This window comes from Stenella coeruleoalba (assembly GCF_951394435.1).
Source record: "Stenella coeruleoalba genome assembly, chromosome: 14".
Taxonomy (NCBI): domain Eukaryota; kingdom Metazoa; phylum Chordata; class Mammalia; order Artiodactyla; family Delphinidae; genus Stenella; species Stenella coeruleoalba.
Genome location: NC_137160.1, coordinates 9,802,182 through 9,812,661, shown reverse-complemented (window position 1 = coordinate 9,812,661; position 10,480 = coordinate 9,802,182). Strand labels below are relative to the sequence as shown.

The 10,480-nt window shown below is 41.2% G+C and overlaps 1 long non-coding RNA gene across 1 annotated transcript in view; it reads left to right on the top strand.

The window, feature by feature from the left end:
• The window catches only part of LOC307197209, a 169,171-nt gene that overhangs the window by 54,924 nt on the left and 103,767 nt on the right, over positions 1-10,480 (top strand). Inside the window, exon 4 of the long non-coding RNA XR_013831351.1 lies at positions 1,686-1,818. This is a non-coding gene — a long non-coding RNA (uncharacterized lncRNA). The remainder of the gene's footprint in view (positions 1-1,685; positions 1,819-10,480) is intronic.

Genomic DNA, 10,480 nt, shown 5'->3' with positions numbered 1-10,480 from the left:
TTCCGTAACTGTGCTTATCCCATTACTTCCTGCATAGCATCCTCCACCCAACACCCCCATTTACTAGGTGAAATTGTTTTTGACTCTTGAGGTCCTCTTATCATACTTGTCTCAGCTCAGATGCTTAAATTCTTCTGTAAATACACCCTAGATTTTTCCCTAACCAGAATGAACTACTTCAGCACTCTATGATTTATATCTATATTCAGCCTCAGCTCATTTGTTTTACGCTTAATATTTTCCCTGGCTCACTCCTGTGCTCTATTCAAAGCTCCTTCAGGTCATGGGCATTCACTCAGCGCCCACCCCGATAAGGGCTGTACCTGTGTTTGAAATGAGTTGAACCTTCAACAGTTGGGCTCACGTAGAGCATTGTCTCCTCCACTGAGATTCATTGTGAAACAAGGATCCTCCTTCAAACTCCAGAGGCAAAACTTCCTGTAAACATCTGGACTGTCCCCCTGTGTGACCCACGATGTAGAAAGATGACCCATGGCTTCCAGCCTCACTTACGGGAGAAAGTAGATTTGGAGGAAAGAGGAGCCCAAATGCACAGATTCTTATAATTTTCTGCAAAGAGAAGCTTTGGAAACCAACTAGGAATTCGTGTTAGTAAATACAGTGAGTAAACATGCAGACCATTTCTCAAAACAAAATGTGTGCATGGGACTCTTTCATTCTGTGGATGCAGAGTGCCTCACGACATGAGGGCAAAGTGAACCATAGAGAATTATTATGAGCACTGACATCTGCCAGGGGAATATTTCAACTTTCATCCAGTCCTTTTCTTTTTTCCTTTTTTTTCGGAGTTGACATCAGTATGATCATTTTTACTGTACAGATGAATGCATTCAGGTACAGACATTGTGGCTTTCAGGTCTGCCCCATGCATCTGCGCTGAAGCTGTGGGATGCAGCGAACCTCTCAGCATTTCTAGATGAGCTTTCAGGCTAATTCACTTTGAACTGGCATTGTCTCCAAGTTGTGAGTCCATTGAAATAAAACAGGAGCTATGGCTGAACAATTCAAGTCATTGGCAGAAAGGGTGGTAGGTAAATGGCACTATGAAAAATGAAGAGCGTCTTGTTTCTGTGAACTAAAAATGGATAGCTCCAATTATTGCTCCTTCCACACATGAAGAGGGTACAAAGTTAGTTAATTATAAATATTGCATCCAGCCGTAGAAGGGATGAGCTGTATGTTATGTTATTGCGCATTAAAAATCTTTATGAGTGTGGCAAGAGATACATATGCCAACAGCTGATACATTCAGGATCCTGGAGCAGTATCTTATTTTAATGTAAGTGAAGACCCATACAGTCTATTGCTCTAGGGATTTCCTGCTATATCCTGCTATATAAAAAGATCTTAAATCTACATGAGATATTACTTGTGATTTCAAAGCGCTTAATGAAAATCTGTGTTTTTTTTAATTTGAATATCTTTCAAGCCTACCCCCAGCCACCCTGCTTACAGCAGAGATAATGCTTTCTCGACTAGATTCCCCAAGGCAGGAGGCTTCCTTTCCTCCTCCCTTCCTCTTTCTTTCTGTACTTTTTTCTTTTCTGATCTTCTCTTTTCACTTATTTTCTGTTTTTAAATTCTTCAACACCTAGCTCAGAGCCCAGCAGTTTGTGATGAGTGTGTATTGACTGTTGAACATGAATTACCACCCTCATTTTAAGGCAGAAGAGGAAGAAGTTATAAACCTCTGAACCTCTGGTTGCTGAGTTCTGAGCAGAATCAGAAGCTCCTGCTCTTCCCACGGCGCTGAGGAACTTGCCACCGCACACCTGGCGTCGGAGCTACATCTTGGGGGTGAGTTAATTCAAATGAAATTTCAGAGGGAAGTCGGCCAACATTTTAAGGAGAATTTCTGCAAGAATTTTATGTCTTCAGATAGGTAAAAATTCAAGTTCAGAGCCTTAGAACATAAGGTAAATATTACTGATACATTGCCTTATAGAAGGGTAAAGTGCAAGCAATAAAACAAGGCAAGACACTACAATAAGTCCCCTTGACTGAAATCACATTTGTCCATGATCTGTTATTCTGATAGACTCTTAAGAACTGGGGCAGGGATGTCTGAGAACTAATTGCTGTGCATTCAGCAACTGACTGTGCACGGATCTCCGAGGCACAGGCTTGTGTGGAGCTCGGGCATTTGAACCTGGGGAAGACTTGGTTATTCTTCCCTTAGCATATCTCTACCTGGACATGGTTTTGTCTGTGAGAGCTCAGATGCAGATTTCTTGAACCACTTATCAAGGCCAGAGGTATATTATACTGATCTATGAGCACGGTTAGGACTAGTTTTGCCCCAGAGTTTGGCGAGATACCAGCTCTGATGGTACAGAAACAGACACCAAACTTGAGCTGCAAATGTTATTGCACAATTGGCCAGCAGTAATAGGCGACACCAATAATAAAGACAAAAGCACAGATTTAAAGCAGGCAGTAGAATCTGAAAATACTCTTTCTGCAATTACTTTGAGTACAAAACATCTCAAAATGACAGGGATTTTGCCTGCAGAGTTGCTAATGAAGATGTGGCCGAGAGTGTTCCCTGAGTTTGTTTATCCAGCTGTACAAGAGCCTGTATGACAGTAACTGGATTTGCGCAAATTTAAAAATACCAAAGCCACCTTCTGAGGAAAGAAGTTTCCCCATAAGTCCACTAAAACCTTGTCTATATAAATGAGAGGCTTTATTGCTACCGCATCTGCTTGCATATAGTTGTGCTTCTACTATGAAAGAAAATTTTAAACTAGGTGAAACTTACAAGGGGAGCACATGATGGGGTCCTTCCTCTCTCCCTCCCCACTGTCTGTACCATTGGTCTCTGTGGGGGCAGTTTTGCCCCTCAGGACCTTTGGCAATGTCTGGAGAAGTTTTTGCTTGTCACACTCAGGGATAAGGAGCTGCTGGCATCTAGAGAGTAGAGGGGAGGAGCCCTGTTCAACATCTGACAATGCACGGGACCACCCCGCCCCTAACCCCAAACAAAGAGTTTTCCAGCCCAGAATGTCGATACTCTTGAGTTTGAGAAACCCTGCCCTAGCTCAGTGACTCTAAAAATTGATTATGTGCAAACGGTCGGTAGTTGTTCAAATCAAGACTGAATTATTGCCTGCGTTTTCTATCAGCTCTTTGTCATTGGTTCCTGAGCCAGATGTCACCTAATTCGTTCACACATGGCTTTTTGTTTAGCAGGTACTGGGTCCGTTTGTCTTCTCTTGACCAAAGACACCACTAAACCCAGCTGTTTCACCTCAAATGAAAGCCTGGGCTAGGCTTCCAGGCACAACTGGCAGTAAATCGATGCCTTCAAAGCAGTAAGGGAAAGAAGTGACTTCAGGGTTATCAGAAATCCCCTTCTGATGTTAAAAACTCATACCCTTCACGTACACATACCACACGCACACATGCACTCCTCAAACATTTTTTTAATTACCTGAATTTTTTTCTTTGGGACAGTGCTTATCAAATTAAAATTCTTGGACCCCCCAGTATCAGAAAGACCAAGGTGTTGTTAAAAATGCCACTTTCTGAAATCTGTCCAAACCCTATGGATTAAGAATCCCTGAGTATCCAGTCTGGTAACCCACACCTTTAAAATGCTCCTGGGAGGCATGCCAAGTTTTGAGTTACTGTTCTAGGACAAGGATTCTTTTCTTCCCCACACACCTGTGCATGTGTCTCTGCCGGTTTGTTTGGGTATGTGACCGAAACATCCCGAGGCTGACAGGACCACAGGGACTAACCAGGGATAGAAGTCGGTGTTGTAGAATAACCCAGAGACATGTGGGTAACTATTTCACAGCTAGTTTAATTATTTTACATGCTAATTGTTTATTCACATCTGAAAGAGTGAGGTAAACGGGATTGCTAAGTCAGGAGAGAAAAATTAAGACAATCTGGGAACAGTGGAGCTTGTACATTATTGGGGCAAATTGATTGACTGGAAGGTAGCAGAGAAGTTTGTCCTGGGTCCTTGAGTGGCCAGGGTGCAGTTCTTTATGGATTCCCCAGAAAGCAGTGAGAGTTTAGCCGTGAGCAGATGTGACAAGCTGTTCTTGTCTGATGTCAGCCAGTATCTTCCACTCAATGCTGTCACCTGAGTCAGATTCAGCCTGCACGATGTCCTCGCCGGAAAGCCACTAGGAAGTAAGGTCCCTCTCTCCTTCCATCCAAGGCCAGGCAGGAGGCGTTTCTCTTTGCTTCTGGCCATTTGCTTCATTTTTCTGCTTTTCTGAGGATCAGCTCTACCAGATCCTTCATGGGGATCTGACTAAACCTGGCTGCCCCTCAGCAAACATGTTTATACCATCTTGATCCTATCAGCAGGCAGAAGTAATTTCTCCTTTTTGAACTCCAAATTCGAAGTCTCAGGAGAGAAAAGATGACTGCACAACACGGTCAGGGTTCTATCACAATGCACACAAGAGATGGAAAGCAGTTCAGGGTCACGTCGTTCAAACATTGCTCCAGGGGCTGACACTAGTGGGTTTAGGGTATCAGTCATCACAAGAGAACAGAACTGGCTCATATCTAAAAAGTATCTACCAGGAAATAACCCGCCAGAGGGCCATGCTACCCTTAGAGGCATGTAGAAAGGAGGGGACTTGAGGGCGAGTCGTGGAGGTGGTGGAGGTGGAGGTGGGGATGAGACAGGGGAAGGCAGGGTGGGAGGTTGGCATTTGTTGTTCAAAAATGCCCACACGTTGTATAATGCAAGCTGACTCCTCTTCCTCATCCGTCTTTGAAAATTATGGCTTTGACAGAGTTTATTAAATTTGCGTGGTTTTTAAGAATCACCTAGAAGCTGCTTGTTAAAAATGTCCAATGTGAGATCTGGGGCCCTACTCTAGAATCATGAGGGTAGGGTAGGGAAGGGGATCCAAAGAATTCGTATTTGTAAATGCCATTTTGATCATGCAAAACTGGCAAATTACCCTTAAAGAGCTAACCCATATAAAATATTGCCAGGTTCTTACAAGAGAACGTAAATTGGTTTCAGATTTAGAGAGCAGAGTTTGATAGGCAGAGAGGGGAGGAAAACTAAGGTATGTTTGAGAGAAGCTTTAAAGCTGTGTGGTCCAATATAGTAGCTGCTAGCCACGTGTGGTTAGTTAAATTAAAATTAAAGTTAAATGAAATTAAAAATTCACTTCCTTAATTGTACTATCCACATTTCCAGTGTGCAATAGCCACTTGTGATTAGTAGCTGCAATATTGAACAGCACAGATCCAGAACACTTCCTTTGCTGCAGAAAGTTCTAACGGATAATGACACAGAGGAGGAGTCAAGGAGGGAGAAAGATGGTGTAAAACTTATGTCGGTGTCCCCATCACAGGCCTATGCAGAGTTCATACGTAGGTGTCATAATGTTGATGATGTTGACATACTCAGGCTGATGATAATAATGACACTTACTGAGCACATGTTACTTGCAAAAGCCTCTATTGTAATCCTCCAGACAACCTGAACACTTACTGTGGTACCAAACTGTCTCACTAGGTAACATATGTGGGTAACTGTTGATTGTTGTCATGTGGAATTTAGGACCCCACATAGCCAGATGATCTGATTTTGCAAGGAAAGCCAGAAACCTAGATTTTTATGTGAAACAACTTGATTTTTTAAATGGCTTAATTTTTTTTGACAATGCAGTGAAGACCAAACAAAATATGTCTGTGAGATGGATTCAGTTCATGTAATGCAAGGTTTTGACGTTTTAGAAGCTGGATGCACTGAAAATTAATTTCCTGATTTAACTATGTTCGCCCCAGCAATGCAACTTCCACTTTAATGCTGGAGAGAACACTACCATTCTTTATCTGAAGTTATCTACTCCTACAACCCCTCTCAGTCTGAAACAGTCCAAGACCGATGACATATTCAAATAATCTTATTTATATCTGCAGAAATATGTTAAACTTTATTTCTTCCATTTATTCAATAAATAGTCACTAAGTGCTCAATAAGACATTCTGCTAGGAACTGTTTGGGAAACCTTTATGAGAAAAAAAAATCCTAGCCAAATGGAGCTTATTGAATCTTATGGACAGAAAAGGCATAATGGAAAGTCATGATAGCTGTGAATTGCTACTTCGTTTTCTGTATTTTAATGACTACTTCATGAGATTTAAATACCTTTTGAAGAAGCCTCTATGTCTTGCTGTCCATTATTTTGGATAGCACATTTAAATTGACAAGGATGGAAGATTAGTAATGACTCAGGAACTGGGAAAATGGATAAAACCCTTAATTTTGTAAGAAATCTCTAGGCTGTTTGCATTTTTTCAGAGCTGCACCCCTTCTGTTATAATACCTGGAGTCCAGCCAGGCACAAAGCTCGCTGGCTGACTACTGCAGAAAGGAATCCTGGAACCTCTCTTGCTGACCTGTTTCCCGACTTTCCAGCACAGCTAGCCAGAGACTTCCTATAGACAATGAGGGAATTCAAAAACAATGAATGTGGTAGTTCAGCTATTTATCTGGGGACCACTGGGGATGAGACTGAGCCATTTTCCTGCAGCTGGCCACGGAGGAGGCTCGGGATGAAAGAACAGGGCCATGCAGTTGGCATATGTCTCATTCTGGGCTAAAGCTTTCTATCATAGGATTCAGTCAGACCCAAAATGCAAGATGAACATCATCTCTCTCGTTGTTACTTATAATAAATAGAAAAGAGATGGACAGATCATGTTTTCCAAAGGTGCTTGATGATAAGAATGACCAAAGGCACTTAATAATTCCCTGTGCTGGAAATGCAGATTCAGGGTCAGGGATGGAATCAGGAATTCAGTGTTCTTAGTGGGTACATTAAGTGATTGTTACCACCAGAGAAGTTAGGAAGTACTGGAATGGAAGGATAAAGAAGGGTTCTCTCCCTGTAATGGTATTATTCCCAGTCATCTATTGTATATCAGCTTTCACCAGTTTATGGTTACATGCCTAGACTTTGGAGTGAGATGGTCCTGAGTTTGAATCCAAGCTGTGAGGCTATACTGTCAGTTGCTATGAGACATTAGGTCACTTATGTAACTTTTCTGAATATAGATATCCTCATCTGTAAAGATGGGGTTACACTATTACTAACTTCGTTGTGGAGAGTTGAGAATTTTAAATGAGAAGAGGCAGGTAAAGTCCTTAATACAGAGTCTGGGGAATGTTCACTGGGCACTCTTTACAGTTAAAAAGCAATTTTACATACTTTGTCTCATTTGATCCTTTTACCAATCATGTGAATGATACATGATTAACTCAATTTTGTATACAAAAACTGAGGAAGAGAAATTCAGGATAGAAAACATTATATCTATATATGTTTGGGCTAGTGTGACAAAAATAGTACACTGGTGTCTAGCAACTTGCTTTCTGAATTTGTCTAATTTTAAAGACTGAGAATATTTTTAGGAAACATTTCGTTCATTTCTCTCACTTTACAGGTGAAGGATCTAAGACTAGTGAAGTAAACTAATTTGTTCAGAATGAGAGAGAGAGACAGTCCTAAAACTGGTACCAGAATCAGGTTTTTAAAGTACATCTTGCAAACCTGTCATTGCATTGTTGAGGATGTGATTTATCTTTAAGCAAATCCAGTGATACATATTTTAGATCTGCTTCTTTGACATTAAAAAACATAACTCCTAAATCACTATTCTATATGCATCTTAAAATAGAGCATATTTTCAAGGGATTACCTAGTGTACAGTTGTACCAAAATTCTTTCAGAAACCTTTTAAATACATAGGTTCCTATGTCCACCAGAGATCCTTTTTGAATCAGAATCTTGATGGGGAATGAGAATTTGCATATTTAAGTTTACTAATTAAAGTTTGAGTACTAGCTAATTAAACTATTAATTCCTTGAGATCAGAAATTGCGTATTTTCCTTCTTCTGTATTCCCATCAGTTCCAGCCAGAATTTTAGGCAAACACTCTGCACTCAGTTAACTCCTATTGAACTGAACTGTGATAGAATCAAATTATGGTAAAATGTTTGGATTATATAAAAATCTGTGAGGCACATGTAGGGATGAATCATTTCCAAAGATATCATTTATAAAATTTGACCTGAATTAGAAGCATAATTCTCTTGCCAGATATATTGTTTGTCTGGAGAGTATATGTGTGTGTGTATGTGCATGTGTATATATATGTGTATATGTATATATATATATATATATATACTCTTTCTTTCCTATATATAGGAAAGAAAAAGAAAGAGAGAGAGATTGGAGAAAATTAACCTTCAGACAAATGAAATCGAGTTTAATGGAGAGGGGGAAAAAACCCAAATATCATGCCAATTTTGAGGAATGTTAGCTTGGATATTAATTATCTATTGCTGCATAACAAGATATCTCAAAACTTGCCAGCCAAAAATACACAAACGTTTATTTTCTCCCAGTTTTTGAGGATTAACAGCTGGCAGCTGGCCAGGGTCTCTCAGGAGACTGTAGTCAGGAGGTCTGTGTTTTAACCACATTACCTTGGCTGAGGTATGGTGAGGCCAGACTCGGATCAAGAGAGAGAAACTGGAAAGAGCTTCAAGTTTTCGTTACTCTCAGCACCCTGGGGAGAACCTAGCAGGCCCCGCAGGGCCATTTGGAGGAGCAGCGGGCGGGTCACAGGGAGGGGGAGCAGGAACTGTGGGCGCGAGCCTTCAGTGTAGCTTCTGGGGGAAGGGACGGCCGAGGCAGGGGTAGCAGGTTTGGGATTGTCCAGTTTAAATCATTTTGGCAGGTGCTGGGCTGAGGAACTGTCTCTGGTTGTCTGGGACCTGGCCCTGGGATGATTCAGGTGGGTGCAAAGTGGTCCTGAGCGTGAGACCCCAATAAGGCAGGTAGTTGGAATGTGGACTTAAGCTGCTGCTTAAGGGGAACTGACTGGCTTCTAGCCAAGACCGCAAAACGAGACAAGACAGCATTTTAAAAGACTATGTTACAGTTTGTCAGAGCGTCAGTCTTTCTGAGGGCTTGAATGGGGCTGAAGGGTCTGCTTTTAAGAAGGTTCACCCACATGGCTGTGGACATGAAGCTTCAGTTCCTCACTGAGGATACCAGGAGGTCTCGGTTCCATTACATGGGTGGCTCCAAACATCGTGTGACTGTCTTCACAACATGGCAGCCAAAGTCCCCCAGGATTGGTGGGTCCAGAATGAGAGATGCGAGGAGACAGGTACACTCCTTTTATGACCTAGTCTCAGAAGTCATGCCCCATCATTTCCACCTTACCCTGTCGATAGAAACAAGACTTTTAGTACAGCTCATACATTTTAAGCCGCACAGCTCCATTGGCAGAATTGTTTCCAAAAAAAGTGATAAGAACATTTTCTCTCAGATTCCTAAGGCAATGCTGACTGGGGGAAGAAAAAATGTTCAATTTATTTTGTATGTATTTTGGTCAGTATTTTGATTCCATTACATTTTGGTATAAAAAAAGTCATGGTTGCCAAAAACAAAGGTCATTTCTTTCCATAATTTTCATTTGTGATCAGAAGGTAAACTCTCGAATAACATTATGGATTGTCATATGAAAACAGCAGCTTAAAAAAAAAGCCATATGTAAAATGATTTGCCCAAGAAAAACGTGAATGTCATGTTTATTTGTTCATTTATTTAACAAGTATTAATAGAGTTCCTCTTACGTGCCCAGCTCTAGAGTAAGCATTGGCTAATAGAGTTCCTCTTATGTGCCCAGCTCTAGAGTAAGCATTGGCTAATAGAGTTCCTCTTATATGCCCAGCTCTAGAGTAAGCATTGGCTAATAGAGCTCCTCTTATGTGCCCAGCTCTAGAGTAAGCATTGGCTATACAACAGGGAAAAGAGATCTGTGCTTCTGGTTCTCACGGAGTTTCTGTCCTAGTGCAGGAGGAAAAGTTCTATTGAAATATTCCAACTAATGTTTGTATAATTAAAAACTGAATTGCAGTGAAAAATGTACATGATGCTATGAAAGTGGATGAAGAATGCAGAAAGGGAAGGCTTCCTGGAGAAAGTGGCCATTAATCCTTGAGCTGTTGTCTGAACAATGAGCTGGGAAGGTGATGAGGAAATCGATTGAACTTTACAGCATATATTCTATAAGTTAAATAATCTCAATGAACAAAGAGGCCCTGAGGGTTTACTATCTCAGACAAATGATAGGACCCTTTTAAAGATCTTCAGTATTTTACCCTCCTGTACCACGCATAACCTATTTATAAATCTAAAGATTTTACTGGACAAATACCATGGCCTCTTTCAATATATGTTATCAGAACTTCTCACTTGGCTTCCTGAGCGTCCTGGGGTGCATCCTTCCCTGATGGCCACAAGGAAAATTTGGGGGATCTTAGTTATACTTACATATTCATGAAAACTTGTCGTTTCTTTGGTCAGTGTACTTAGGTGTGGTGGTCTGGTCCCCACTGTGAACAGTCACCTGTCCCTTCCCTGCACTGCAACTATTATACATGAAATATCTTTT